At 41.7% G+C, this 15,402-nt stretch overlaps 1 protein-coding gene across 6 annotated transcripts in view; it reads left to right on the forward strand.

Moving 5' to 3' along the window:
* Positions 1-4,210: 4,210 nt before the first annotated feature.
* Positions 4,211-15,402, forward strand: part of RC3H1 (ring finger and CCCH-type domains 1) — a 91,897-nt gene continuing 80,705 nt past the window's right edge. For 4 of the 6 annotated variants that reach the window (XM_073011772.1, XM_073011775.1, XM_073011776.1 and 1 more), the window contains exon 1: positions 4,211-4,496. The gene's annotated coding sequence lies outside the window, so the exon portion shown is untranslated. Of the gene's footprint in view, positions 4,497-4,523; positions 4,738-15,402 lie in introns of those variants that run through there. The other 2 variants (XM_073011773.1, XM_073011774.1) reach the window with 2 other exon arrangements.

Here is a 15,402-nt window from a genome sequence, read left to right on the forward strand (position 1 = left end):
GTCGGAGCCCAGAGAGGGTCAGAATTATTAACAAAATATGAGATAAAACCAATTTGTTTAAGTTGTCTTGAAGCTACAAAATAGTGATTTTTTTTTTCTTTTTTTTTTTGAGACAGAGTCTTGCTCTGTCGCCCAGGCTGGAGTGCAGTGGCATGATCTGGGCTCACTGCAACCTCTGTCTCCTGGGTTTAAGCAATTCTCCTGTCTCAGCCTTCTGAGTAGCTGGGATGACAGGCATGTGCCACCATATCTAGCCACTTTTTGTATTTTTAGTAGAGATGGGGCTTTGCCACGTTAGCCAGGCTGGTCTCAAACTCCTGGCCTCAGGTGATCCGCCTGCCTCAGCCTCCCAAAGTTCTGGGATTACAGGCGTGAGCCACCTCACCTGGTGTCATTAATCTTTTATAAATTAAAAAAAAAAAAATTAAATAGAGACAGGGTCTCACTATATTGGCCAGGTGGTCCTGAACTCTTGGCCTCAAGCAATCCTCCTGCCTCAGACTCCTAAAATGCTAGGATTACAGGCATGAGCTATCATGCTCGGCCTCATTTAATCTTATTTGTATTAACTCACAACAAATCTCAATACTCTAACAAGAGTAAAAACATTTTAAATAAACTTTTTAAAAAGAGCTTATTTTGCTAAATTTTCAAATAATTGTTAATTTGGGAATAAAACCCAGAATATCATTTTTCCCCCTTGCTGAATATCCATATTATCTTTCTTCTAAATAGACTCAGTTTCAAGAGACAAATTATCCTCTGTATCTTTCTTTCTTTTTTTTTTTTTTGAGATGGAGTCTTGCCTATCACCAGGCTGGAGTGCAGTGGCATGATCTCAGCTCACTGTAACCTCCACCTCCTGGGTTCAAGCGATTCTCCTGCCTCAGCCTCCCAAGTAGCTGGGATTACAAGTGCACACCACCACACCCAGCTAATTTTTTTGTTTGTTTGTTTGTTTTGGAGACGGAGTTTCGTTCTTATTGCCCAGGCTGGAGTGCAATGTCACGACCTCCGCTCACTGCAACCTCTACCTCCCAGGTTCAAACGACTCTCCTGCCTCAGCCTCCCTAGTAGATGGGATTACAGGTGCCCACCACCCCGCCCAGCTAATTTTTTTGTATTTTTAGTAGAAACGGGGTTTCACTATGTTGGCCAGGCTGATCTCCAACTCCTGACCTCAGGCTATCCATCCACCCTCCTCAGCCTCCCAAAGTGCTGGGATTACAGGCGTGGGCCACAATGCCCGGCCAAGATGGAGTCTCGCTGTCGACCAGAATGGAGTGCAGTGGTAAGATCTTGGCTCACTGCAGCCTCCGCCTCCCGGGTTCAAGTGATTCTCCTGCCTCAGCCTCCGGAGTAGCTGGGACTATAGGCGTGCGCCACCACCCCTGGCTAAATTTTGTATTTTTAGTAGAGACGGGGTTTCACCACGTTGGCCAGGATAGCCTTCATCTCCTGACCTCGTGATCTGCCCGCTCTGTCTCCCAAAGTGCTGGGATTACAGGTGTGAGCCACCGCTCCTGGCCTTATCTTCTGTATCTTATACTTCTAGTCTGACTGGGGAGTTCAAAACATATGACTTCTCACAGATTAGTTTTTTTATTTTTTATTGTGAACATAAGTGTTTTCTTCAAAGCTGCTCTTCTTTTTCTGTCAAATGCGTCTTTTTTTTTTTTTTTTTTTTTTTTTTGAGACGGAGTCTCGCTCTGTCGCCCGGGCTGGAGTGCAGTGGCCGGATCTCAGCTCACTGCAAGCTCCGCCTCCCGGGTTCACGCCATTCTCCTGCCTCAGCCTCGCGTGTAGGTGGGACCACAGGCGCCCGCCACCTCGCCCGGCTAGTTTTTTTTGTATTTTTTAGTAGAGACGGGGTTTCACCGTGTTAGCCAGGATGGTCTTGATCTCCTGACCTCGTGATCCGCCCGTCTCGGCCTCCCAAAGTGCTGGGATTACAGGCTTGAGCCACCGCGCCCAGCAAATGCGTCTTTGTATCACTAAAATGAATTTGGGTTTGGGGAAGCGTCTCCATTTTTAACTTTTTTTTTTTTTTTTTTAGCTCTCGTTGCCCGACTGGAGCGCAATGGCGCGAACTCGGCTCACTACAACCTCCGCCTCCCAGGTTCAAGTGATTCTCCCACCTCAGCCTCCTGAGTAGCTGGGACTATAGGTGCACGCCACCACGCCTGGCTAATGTTTGTATTTTTAGTAGAGACGGGGTTTCTGCACGTTGGTCAGGCTGGTCTTGAACTCCTGACCTCAGGTGATCCGCCCCCCTCAGCCTCCTAAAATGTTGGGATTACAGGCGTGAGCCACTGTATCTGACCTTTAACGTATTTTTTATTGAAACTTTGACGAGATAAAAATAAACAACTTAAAAATCATATTGCTTAAGGGAACCTTTTAAGGAGCGTTACCAACTGAGGTACAACTATTAATAGTTCAAAGAAGTTGGCCGGGCACGGTGGCTCACGCCTGTAATCCCAGCACTTTGGGAGACCGAGGCAGGTGGATCACGAAATCAGGAGATCGAGACCATCCTGGCTAACACGGTGAAACCCCATGTCTACTAAAAATACAAAAAATTAGCTGGGCGTGGTGGTGGGCACCTGTAGTTCCAGCTACTCAGGAGGCTGAGGCAGGAGAATGGTGTGAACCTGGGAGGAGGAGCCGGGATTACCCCACTGAACCCCAGCCTGGGCTACAAAGTAAGACTCCGTCTGGGGGTGGGGTGGGGGGAGAAGAAATTACATTATCTAGGTTGCTTGTAATGGAAGTTGAGTTACTTGCTTCACCTAAACAAGGAAGTTGGCATGTTTGCCTAGCAACAGTCGCTAAAACCTTCTGTTGTGGAAGGTTCCCTAGGAGTGAGAAGAAGGGAGGAGGAGGAAAAGCAGGAGGAGCAGATTAATCTGTTTTTCCTAGCAGGGTACAGAGGCCTGGTTTGAGGAGGGAAAGGCTTTAAGAGATCCCTTTAGATTGGCACATGCTAACCTAAATCCCCCTGTGGTAGCTAGAAATTCACTCTGTAGGACTAGGGTTACTATTTAGTAGGCTGAAAAGACGATTACAGATTAAACCCAGTTCAAAGGCAGCAAATTCCAATCAATAGAAAGACATCAATAGGTCTTCTAAACAGAAGCTGAGATTTCAGGAGCAGGAGGGTGTTAACAACTAAAAAGAATTCTTCTCTGCCAAGAGTTTAGGAAGGTGTGTGATATTTCTTAAAAATAATACAAAAATACTATCTGTGATAGCGATTCCAATGTATCAAGTTAAAGGCAAGAAGAAGTGCTTCTCTTGGGGTACTGTGATGTAAACAGTGAAGAAAGGACAGAAAAACATAATCTCTTCTTTCTTGGTCAAGTCCTGAAGCAAAAAAGGTGATACTGCCGAGTAGAGAGTATTAAATGGTTGTTTATTTGGGGACTCTCTCTCTCTCTTCTCTTCTAGATGATTTATTTTGAAATCAGTACTATACGGTGTTACGATAATCCCATTTCTTCCCCCTCTCAAGAGCTAAAGAGGGTTTGGCTAAAATGAATTGTCTGAAGGGATCTCTCATTCCCCAAAACCAAAACGGCACCTTTTCCACAAGGGACAAGAAACTTTTAAAGAGTAGCAAGGTTAGATTTCAGGAGCTCTTCGACGAGCCCCATCTTTTCCTGTCGTCCCCAAATAGCTCTTATTGTTCACACAGCCCAGGAGAGACGTTTTGGAGTAGCGCGTCCGGGCCTTTGGGCTGTTTCACAGCCTTAGGAGGTTGAACTCCAAGAGGGGTGACGAGGACAAAGCTGATAAGATCCAGAACCTGGATAATATGGAAGAAGACAAATGGGGTGGGGGACAAGACGTGAAAAAGAAACCAGAGTTGGGGGACAACGGCTGAGAAAGCCAAAAGAGTAGACGTATTGCGGGGTTCGATGGAAACGACAGAAATTCCTCCAATTTACTTTCGCCATCTGGCCACTGGCCTGCTGAGCCCAAAGGCGCCGGTGCGGGAGGGCAGGCCGGACGGAGGGACCGGTTCCTCTGCTCAGGGAGTGTGAGACTTTGGGTCGCGGCGGAGAGCGTCGCCGGCCTCCCTCCCAGGCGTTGGTGGCCGGTGACTCACAGCTTTGCTCCCGCGCCCGCCCCGCCCCTCCGCCCGCCCCGCCTTCTGAGGGAGGATCCTCGCCCTCGTCTCCGCCCCAGTCTCCGGGGCGGGCCGGAGCCTGAGGAAGAGGAAGGGGACGAGGACAACGAGCGACTGGGCGGCGGAGGACGAGGAGGAGGAAGAGGAGGCAGACCAACAAGATGGCCCCTGCTGCAGGAGCAGCCTCAGCAGCAGCAGGTGGGAGGCCGGAGGCGGTGCTGGCGGTGGCGGCGGCAGCCGTGGCCCGGCGGCCTGGGACAGAATCAGAGTCAACGGTGGCAGCGGCGGCGGCGGCGGCTGCCGCGGCGGTGGCGACGGCCGCGGGGACTCGGAGCTGAGAGGAGCTGCTGCTCGGACCAGCGCGGTGAGCGAGCGGCGGGCGGCGACTTGGGGAGCGGGGCTGCCGCGGCCGGGGCCTCTGTCGGGAACAATAGGCAGCTGTGGTCGGGAAGGATTTGTCCTCGCCCGCCCTCTGCTCCCCGCCGCAGCGGCCGCCCGGCCGGCCCCAGGCTCCTCAGGGCCCCCGCCGGCTGCTCTGGGGCTTGTCAGTGGCCGGCGTCCTTTAGGCCTCAGGCCTCTGCATGCCGCCTGGAGGGCCTGTAGGGGTAGGTAGGCCGAGAGGAGGGCGAAGGGAGGCTGGGACTAGAGGGAGGGGGCGAAAGGGCTGCCTGGCTCCTCTGGTGCTGCCAGGGCCTGGGCCAGTCGGGGAGTGCGCACGGGAACTGCTTTTTGGACCCCTCCTCTGTTGGGGTGGGGGAGGGCGAAGGCGTCTGTAAACAGGCGCCGCCTCTGACTCCCAGCACCTTAGGGCTGCTCCCTCCCCCAGCCCCTGAAGCGCTCCCCCTCTTTGGCCAAGCGGGGTTCACGGTGTCTCTTTCCCTGAAGGCCCTGGAGACCTAGCCTGTGGTCTTCTCCCTGCTGGCGGCGGGAAAATTGTGTGTGTGCAGGTGTCTTAAAAAAAAAAAAAACAGAAATGCAACAAAAACATACAAAATGTGGTTATCGATAAAGGATGGAATGGTAAGGGATGCGCCTCTCTAAACATCTCTAAGCATCAGTTCTGTAAACATCAGTTATGCCCGCGTCCCAGCTGAAAGTGAATTGAAACAAGAGCTCTTTTGGAACAGTAATAATACTACTCTTGACATATCAGAATAGCTCATGAAACTGGAGACAAACACTTACTTTCAACGCGGAGACAAATTGTAATGTTTAAAAAGAACTTTTATTCCAGCTAGGCGTTTTAAATTACTAACATGCAGTATAAGAAGCAACATGAACTAGCATAAAGTGAACCTCAGGAAGCACTTCTAAAGGAGACACAGAGGTGGTTCATCTCCAGCCATAGAGCTTCTTGTGCCTTGTCTCCTGTTTCAGTAATTTGTCCCTAAATTGTTCAAGACCAGTCTTTTCTCTGAGTTAGAAATTTGGTTTCATTTTTGTTTGTTCTTGTTTTGTTTTGTTTTTGAGACAGAGTCTTGCCTTGTCACCCAGGCTGGAGTGTGTGGCGCAATCTCGGCTCTGCAGCCTCCATCTCCCGGATTCAAGCGATTCCCCTGCCTCACCCTCCGGAGTAGGTGGGATTACAGGCGCCCGTCACCACGCCTGGCTGATTTTTGTATTTTTAGTAGAGACGGGGTTTTCACCATGTTGGCCAGGCTGGTCTGGAACTCCTGACCTCAAGTCATCTGCCCGCCTCGGCCTCCTAAATTACTGGGATTACAGGCCTGAGCCTTAAACTTAATTTTTCAAGGCTTCTACCACATTTTCTTATAAGTGAGGGAAAAGGTAGATTTAAGTTATTTCTAAAGTACTTTCTACCTAGGTATGCAGAAATTTATATTAAAATTGCTTGGATACATCCAAGGAAATTGCTTTTCACTTGTTAACATTCAACTGTAAGGCCTAAGGGTTATAGGTTGTGTTCTTAAGGAAGACTGACCTGTGCTGAAAAGATGCCAGTTAATGTCTTTCACCTCTTTTAAGGGTACATTTCTAAGTAGAATTGGTCTAAGTCTGTTATAATTAAAAACATTTTCAGGTTACATGAAGTCTAGTAAGCAGCACTAGTCTACTTCTTAGTTCTTCCACAACAATTGATACTGAATAGACTAGCAATTGAATAAACATAGAGGTTGAATTATCTTGGTTAGGATTTGAAGTATAGTGAGTGAATATCAATATTGACTTTCATTTTATGCCTAGCATAAATAATGTTGGAGATGTTTTGATTTTTTGAATGATGGAGAAAGAACAACTTTCTGTAGCTCCTGATGTTGTGACTTTTTTGCAAACATTTCAGAAAAGACACCGTTTTTCAGATGCTCAGATCTGTGATTTTTTTTTTCTGTGCTAAATTTTGTTAGGTCAGCACAGATTCCAAGTAAAGTCCATGTTATAATGATAGTTAAATTTATGTTTGGCCCTAAACCTATTAGAACAATTGTAGTAATTGATAGCTTGTAAGTTTTAGTGGTTCATGTACTGTGTTATGAAAAAAAAATCTCACCGTGTTATGTCAAGGGCAGATTTACCTCATATTTACTATCATTTTCCTGAAAATAAATATTTTTAAGTGGTAAGGTTTTGTAGTTGAGATTGGTTATTGACCCAGCAATTTATGGGCTTAGTCTGGGTCCTTATTTCTTTAATAGGAAAAAATTTAGGGAATTGTTTTTATTCATTTTATATCAAAAGAGTTTTAAGATGTGATCTCTCAATTGTCCCGTCTTCAGTGTCAATACTTATTACTTAAGTTCAGATTTTCTCAAGTAATAAAAATTTACTTCTAAGAAGTTTTGGGACCAGAGCTTAAGAATTAGATTTAATACATGCTTGATTTATTTGAAGAAATTAAAAAGGGTAATTTTGTACACAATAATACAAATTTAGTTTTTCAGAACATATTTGTTGAATGAGTAAAAATATTTAATCTTCCTCATTGTGCTGCAGTATTAGTTCTGTTGTCCTCATTTTTTCATATGAAGAATCTGAAGCTAGGAGTAGCTACATAATGCGCAAAAAGATCCCATAATTAATAGATAAAAGAGCTTACTCAGACCCAGGTCTTGTTACACAAATTAGATTCTTTGCCACTACCACATGTGTCACAGTTAAAGTTTGCATCTTCTGTGTCAACAGATTCCTTTTTTTGCCTGTGAACTTACCCTATTATCATTATTTGTATCCTGTCAGATATCTACTTGTAAGAACAAGAAAGTATTTGTTCATGTGAATCACAAAAGAAACACTTAACTTTTTGTTTTTAGCATATCTGAATGCTATAAAATATAAAAACTCATACTGTTTACACAGGACAGATTTATCATACTGCTATAATTGTTTTCATGGTTAATTTGTTATATAGGCAATTACTAAATTGTGCCTTTTAAATACTTTATAAATTTTTAAAAATAACTAAAGATATTCAGTGATGTTAAAGTTGGGTCAGCTAATATTTGAAGTTCTTAATTTATAAATTTTTTTTCTTAAAGCCATGGATAATTTAGAATTCTGCAGTATTTTTCATCTCCAGATCTTAAGACTTGAAATGGATTTTGATGAGTCTAATCAGTCCACTCTTGTATATATCTTGAAAGTGGTCAGCATCCAACAAAGTGAGGAATAAACTGATAAATGATCCCTGTTTGGTGAACACCTCGGATCAGGATGTTCCTTGGCAGGGTATTCTGACCTGGTTTAGCTTTGGCCCTGTCTGTGCTCAGGGTTCAGGTATTCTTCAGGATTGGGTTCAGAGGGATTAAAATTCTCAGATTGGCCTGTATCAGAACAGTCACAGATTTCAGTCAGCCTTTTCCCAGAACCTTCTCCAAGATTTTTTCTTTTGTGTAATCCTGGAATCTAGGCTGGATTTAGAGGTTATGATAAAATATTAATTTTGTCAGGCATTTATACAAAGGAGTTTTTCTTAGTACAGAGTTTCTCATTAAGGTAGATTCCTTCTATTTTTGAAGTGTGATGTTTACCAATCTGAAGTAATGTTGCCCTATATCCCCAAGATAATTAACTTTAGCATATTTATTTCTGTCCATTTTTGGTCGCGATTGTGCCTGTTTACTTCTTATGTAATACTCTTGGTTGCTTTTTGTTTGTTAGATACTTCTTATTAGTTTATAATGTTTTCCTGATTGAGGTTTGGGGAAGTAATTTTTCTCAAATTTAAAGTCAGCTATTCACAGATGTATGTCAGAGCAATATTACTTTGATAATTATCAAGCATTTTAGCAATGCTGTATGTATATATGTATGAATGAATGACAGAGTCACTCATGGTCTGTCATCCAGGGTGGAGTGCAGTGGCACTGTCATAGCTCACTTAAGCCTCAAACTCCTTTGTTTAAGTGATATGCCCGCCTTACCTGGCTAATTTTTTAATTTTTTATTATTTTTATAGAGATAGCATTTTGCTGTGTTGCCCAGGGTGGTCTCAAACTCCTGGGCACAAGTGATCCTCCCACCTCTGCCTCCCAAAGAGCTGAGATTACAGGCATAGCAATGTTTTAAACTGACATTGGTATACCTTCATTGATTATTACTGTGCACATGTGGTAATAATTTAACTTATAATTGCATTTTATCTAAAAAATTTCCAATATCTAAATAGCATTTGAACATGATAGCAGTTTTTTTTGTTTTGTTTTTGTTTTGTTTTGTTTTTTGTTTTTTTTTTTTTTTGAGGAAGGAAAGAGTTCTAAAGGGGTCAGTTTTATCTATAGATTAACATAATTTTTTTATTGAGGTTAAGTCCCATGACATAAAATTAACCATTTTAAAGTAAACAGTTTAGGTGGCACTTTGTACATTCACAATGTTGTTCCAAAACATGTTCATTACCCCAAAAGGAAACAGTGTACTTGTTAAGCAGTTACTCTGTATTCCCCTCTTCCCTAATCCCTAGCAAACGCCATTCTGCTTTCTGTCTCTAATTTGAGTCAACATCGAGGAAGAGTGCTCTGTACAATTGAAATTGCAGAAAAAACTTTGGGATGTGATTGTTAGGAATAAAAAACCACCTAATTCTTTACGTGCTTCTGTAAGTACAGTAAGCATGCTGCCAGGGACTCTGGAAGAAAAGTTGAGAATCATAGAAGTTTACAGTTTGTTTTGATCACCCCAGAGGGTTTTGCTCAAACTCTTAAGACTCATTTGTATTTCTTCACTGGGTTGTGAGAACTAAAATTTAATGTTCTATACAAATGTAAACAACTAATACTTACTTAGTCTCCTATCTAGAACTTGTTTGCCTTTTAGGTTTTCCTAATGTGTAGAAGAAACTAGAAACATTCACAAAGGATTTATTTGAAGTTACACTGGGAAATGATTTTTAGAATTAGGTTGAAACTCTTTGATCCCTGTGAATCTAACTTTATGACTATTTTATTCAGCTAATCTTTGAGAATATTTAGTTTTGACTTGCCTGACACTCTGCTTTTAATCCCTTGTTAAATAAGTGTTAGAAACCTTGATCTTGGCCCTATACCTGACACTCTGCTTTTAATCCCTTGTTAAATAAGTGTTAGAAACCTTGATCTTGGCCCTCTACCTGGTCACCTCTGAAAACATAAATACTGTTACAAAGGCAATTGTTTAGTAAGCTTTTTTGGATTGTTTTAATTGGCTGACTGAGGGAGACAAAATTAGTTTTTTTTTTCTTTCTAGAATAAAGAATAATAAACTTGGACTTTTAGAGTTACTGCTAAGATTGACATTTCCATTTGCAGCTTTGGAAATATATTGTTATCTTAAATTCAAAAATGGTACTTTAATTGAATTGAAATCTTAAAATTTATGAGAAATAAAAGTCACTTTATCTCTTAGTAAAGATTTCTAATGGGGTTACAGGGAGCTCTAAGTAGAAAAAAATAATTTAAAATTTTGATACTAATCTCCCCTCCTTAGGGAAAATTTTATTAATATACATAATTATAATTTAGTTACAAGAACAACTTAAGTTAAGTGCAGTGGCTCAAGCCTGTAATCCTAGCACTTTGGGAGGCCAAGGCAGGAGGATCTCTTGAAGCCAGGAATTCCAGACCACCCTGGGCAATAGAGTGAAACCCTACCTGAAAAAAAAAAAAAAAAAAAATGTGATAAGGAAAAGGATTATATCGGAATATTTAGAACTCTGTAGTAAAACTTCTGGTTTTCTGTAATAATTTTTTTCAGGAAAATGTCAACTTTTTGTAAATACATGTTTCTATGTTTTTATATATACCTCATTAATTTTTTAGAGTAACATTTAGTAGAAAGCTAATGTACTCAATTAATACATTTAAATTATAAAAATACTTTTTTTTTTTTTTTTGCGGGTGGACAGAGTCTCACTCTGTCATCTAGCCTGGAGTGCAATGGCACCATCTCGGCTCACTGCAACCTCTGCCTCCTGGGTTCAAGCAATTCTTGTGTCTCCAGCCTCCCAAGTAGCTGGGATTACAGGCTCCCGCCACCATGCCCGGCCAAATTTTGTATTTTCAGTACAGACGGGGTTTCACCATGTTGGCCAGGCTGGTCTTGTAACTCCTGACCTCAGGTGATCCACCCACCACAGCCTTCCGGAGTGCTGAGATTACAGGCATGAGCCACTGCACCTGGCCGAACTTTTATCTTGAAGCAGATAGTATTAACAAATACAAAAATAAAAATAATGTCTTTAAATGAGGTGATGTTTAGAGCTATATCCATGAAAAATATGGGATAGGCTAGGAGGTGGTGACTCATACCTGTAATCCCACCACTTTGGAAGGCCAAGGTGGCAGGGTCACTTGCTAAGAGTTCCAGACCAGCCTGGCCAACATAGTGAGACCCCACCTGTATTAAAACATATATGTATGAAAAATATGAGGCCGTGGTGGCTCACGCCTGTAATCCCAGAACTTTGGGAGGCTGAGGCGGGTAAATCACAAGGTGAGGAGTTGAAGACCAGCCCAACCAAGATGGTGAAATCTCGTCTCTACTAAAAATACAAAAAAATTAGCCGGGTGTGGTGGCGGGTGCCTGTAATCCCAGCCACTCAGAAGGCTGTGGCAGAGAACTGCTTGAACCTGTGAGGTGGAGGTTGCAGTGAGCTGAGATCACACCACTGCACTCCAGCCTGGGCAACACAGCGAGACTTTTCTCAAAAAAAAAAAAAAAAAAAAAAAACGGAAAAGGTGTAGTCGAAAACTTTTGAATGAAACAGAATCACTAAATTCTTAGCTTTATTATAGAACAGTATTTAATTTATCCAGGTCTCAGCTTAGATTAAGAAGTAGGCCAAAAAAAAAAAAAAAAAAAGGCCTGTAATTGTCAGAAAAATTAATGAACTAAATCATCTGCACTTACACATTGGTTTAGAAGTTCTCTTGCTTTGTACATAATTCAAGGAATTTGATTATCTATTTTCTCGTCCCACAGCAGATTAAAAGGTGCAAATTAGATGTTGGAGTAGAGCCATATAGGTAGGATGGAGGGCCAGCTGGGTGGCAGGAAAAAAAGTCACATTAGCCTGAGGCTGTTTAAAATAGGGACAGCAGTTACCTATACAACACCTCATTAGACTCTGAGTATATCATTAACTGTTATGTTGTGTTATATATAGAGTATTGCTCCTTGATGGAAAATTCATTGTGGGAAAATTATGTTTGTAATTTTGGGAATCATAAACATATATACAGTAGAGTGGTGTATATTAGAATATAGACTTTGGTTAAAAATAAATAAATAAATAAAGAACATAGACTTTGGAGGCCAGTATATCTAGATTCTCATCTTTTATGACTTAAGCTTTATAATTCCTCATCTCTAAAAACAGAAATGGTAATACCTTTCTCTAAAGGCTGTACGGAAATGTAAATGATAATATCTTTAGTATAGTACCTGACACCTTTAATAAATGTTATTTTCCTCCTTAAATTCTGTTTAACAAAAATAATTTTAGAAAGATATTCATCCAGAATATTTTTGATCGAGTTCTACTGTAAAATGTTAATATAGAAGCTACATATAAAACCTTATATAGTTTAGAGTTAACTGTATGTGTACTTTTGGGAATGGTAGTCAGAAATGAAGTAATTCTTCATATACCATTCTCATTTTCTTCCCACATCAGTCTATTTATATGGGCCTCTGCTGTTCAATACCAGCCACTAACTACGTGTGGCTATGTAAATTTGAGTTTTTTGAAAGATTTTATTTTTTTAGAACAGTTTTGGATTTACAGAAAAATTGCACAAAAAAATACACAGTGCCCATCTATACTCTCCCCCACAGTTTCCTCTGTTAATATCTTGCATTAGTGTGATGTGTTGGTTATCATTGATAAACCAGTGTTGATACATTATTAACTAAAGTCTATAGTTCACATTAGGATTCACCCTTTGTGTCGGACAGTTCTATGGGGTTTGCCAAATGCATAACATTATATATCCACTATTCTAGAATTGTGCAGAATGGTTTCACTGACCTAAAAATGTCCCATATTCTACTTACTCATCTCTACCTCCTTCTTCTGAACCCCTGGCTACCACTGATCTTTTTACAGTCATAGTTTTACCTTTTCAGAATGTCATGTCGTTGGAATCATAGTATATAGTCCTTTCAGACTGGCATAGTTCACTTAACAATATGCATTTAGGTCCCTTCGTTAATATCTTCTTTTGTTTTTGTTTTTGTTTAAAATAGAAATTGATCTTGAACTCCTGGGCTCAGGCAGTACTCCTGCCTTGGCCTCCCAAAAGTGCTGGGATTATAGGCGTGAGCCACCGTGCCTAGACCTCTTTATGTCTTTTCATGGCTTCATAGTTTATTTCTTTTTACCGCTTAATAATATTCCATTGTGGCCGGGCACGATGGCTCACGCCTGTAATCCTAGCACTTTGGGAGGCCAGGGATCATGAGGTCAGGAGATCAAGACCATCCTGGCCAACATGGTGAAACCCTGTCTCTACTAAAAATACAAAAATTAGACAGGCATGGTGACGTGAACCTGTAGTCCCAGCTGCTTGGGAGGCTGAGGCAAGAGAATCGTTTGAACCCGGGAGGCAGAGGTTGCAGTGAGCCGAGATCGCGCCACCGCACTCCAGCCTGGCGACAGAGTGAGACTATGTCTCAAAAACAAAACAAAAACAAACAAAAAATATATATATAAAATAATAATATTCCATTGTATGGATACATTTAAATTTTATTTAAAATTTAATTCCTCCGTCTCACCAGTGTATTTCAAGGGCTCAATAGCCACATGTACCTAATGGCTACCATATTGGAAAGCACCGATATATATGATTCCCCCAAGGTTCAATTCTCCACTTCCATTCACTCTCTTAGAGAACTTTCCTGTTTACATGATCTCAATTTTTCCTCAAGCCTACATTTTCAATGCATTATCTATTTTGTTTTGTTGCTTGTACTATCAGCAACCCTCAATTGGATATTTAAAATCCTTTACTCCCCTAAGAACCATCCTTTTCAAGTGTTGTCCATAATAGCATGGTTTCCTAGGTTTTCCATCACAGCATCATCTCTTTTTAGTCTGCTCTTCTTTTTTTTTAATTTATTTTTTATATTTTTATTTTGTTTTTGATCCTTCTTTTTTTTTTTTAATTTATTTTATGTGGCAGCATTCTATAATAGTCTGATCTTTTTTGTCCTTAAAATCTGGAGTCATCTTTTTGTTTTTTATTTTCCTCTAAACCTTTTGAATATTTAGGAGAGGTGTGCAGATCTCAGCACTAATAAATGGCAGAGTTGGTATTAGAATCTAGATCTCCTTATTCTAGTTCTTTTTTTTTTTTTTTGAGACAGGGTCTCACTCTGTCGCCCAGGCTGGAGTGCAGTGGTGCAATCTCGGCTCACTGCAAGCTCCACCTCCTGGGTCCATGCCATTCTCCTGCCTCAGCCTCCCAAGTAGCTGGGACTACGGGCGCCTGCCACCACACCTGGCTAATTGTGTGTGTGTGTGTGTGTGTGTGTGTTTAGCAGAGACGGGATTTCACCATGTTAGCCAGCATGGTCTTGATCTCCTGACCTCGTGATCTGCCTGCCTTGGCCTCCCAAAGTGCTGGTATTACAGGTGTGAGCCACCGCGCCCAGCTCTCGTTCTTTCTCGGGAACACCACTAGTTGGGGCTACTTTTAGAAGTTATTTTGAAGAGGATATTGGAGACTGATTATGTATTACGTGATTTTAAGTATCTTTATAAGTTAAGTCTATAGAAACTATAGCTGTAGATTTCATAAACATATTATTTATAATTCTTTAAACAATTAGAAACTAAAATGAGGAAATTTATCCTAATCAGCTAAATAGCTGATTCTCTCGATGAAAAAATATTTGTCCCTTCATATGTTACCTATTTTATTTTTTGAGACAGAGTGTCACTGTGTTGCCCAGGCTAGAGTGTAGTAGAGGGATCAGGGCTCACTGCAGCCTTGACCTCCCAGGCTCACCTCAGACTACCCCTGCCATCTCATCCCCACCTAGTAGCTGGGGCTACAGGTGCATGCCAGCACACCCCACTAATTTTTGTATTTTTTGTAGAGACGGAGTCTCGCGGTGTTGCCCAGGCTGGTCTCGAACTTCTAGGCTCAAGCTATCTGTCTGCCTCAGTCTTCCAAACTGCTGGGATTAGTCATGAGCCACTGTAACTGGCTGTGGCCCATTTTAGGTGACAAAAACTAATTTTCTTTTTTTTTTTTGAGACGGAGTCTGGCTCTGTCACCCAGGCTGGAGTGCAGTGGCCAGATCTCAGCTCACTGCAAGCTCCGCCTCCTGGGTTTACTCCATTCTTCTGCCTCAGCCTCCCGAGTAGCTGGGACTACAGGCGCCTGCCATCTCGCCCAGCTAGTTTTTTGTATTTTTTTGGTAGAGACAGGGTTTCACCGGGCTAGCCAGGATGGTCTCGGTCTCCTGACCTCATGATTCGCCAGTCTCGGCCTCCCAAAGTGCTGAGATTACAGGTTTGAGCCGCCGCGCCCGGCCTAAAAACTAATTTTCAATGTTAATACGAATTGGTTGTTGAAGGGAATAGAATTAAACTGGACATTATTGCCATCCTAAATCCTTTATTGACTGTAATTTACCTTTGGATTCTATTCAAACTACACTTTGATCTGTAGAACCCGGATTGGTTACTATATGAACTTGTATCTTCCTAAACTCATCACGTTAGGAATTTTCACAGCTTGAAAAATGGAGGTCCTCATATCAGTCTCTTGATTTTCTTTTGAGGTAAGCTGTCCCTCTGTGCTTAGTCCTTGGCTAAAAATAATCAT

Source organism: Chlorocebus sabaeus, chromosome 25 (assembly GCF_047675955.1).
Source record: "Chlorocebus sabaeus isolate Y175 chromosome 25, mChlSab1.0.hap1, whole genome shotgun sequence".
Lineage (NCBI taxonomy): Eukaryota > Metazoa > Chordata > Mammalia > Primates > Cercopithecidae > Chlorocebus > Chlorocebus sabaeus.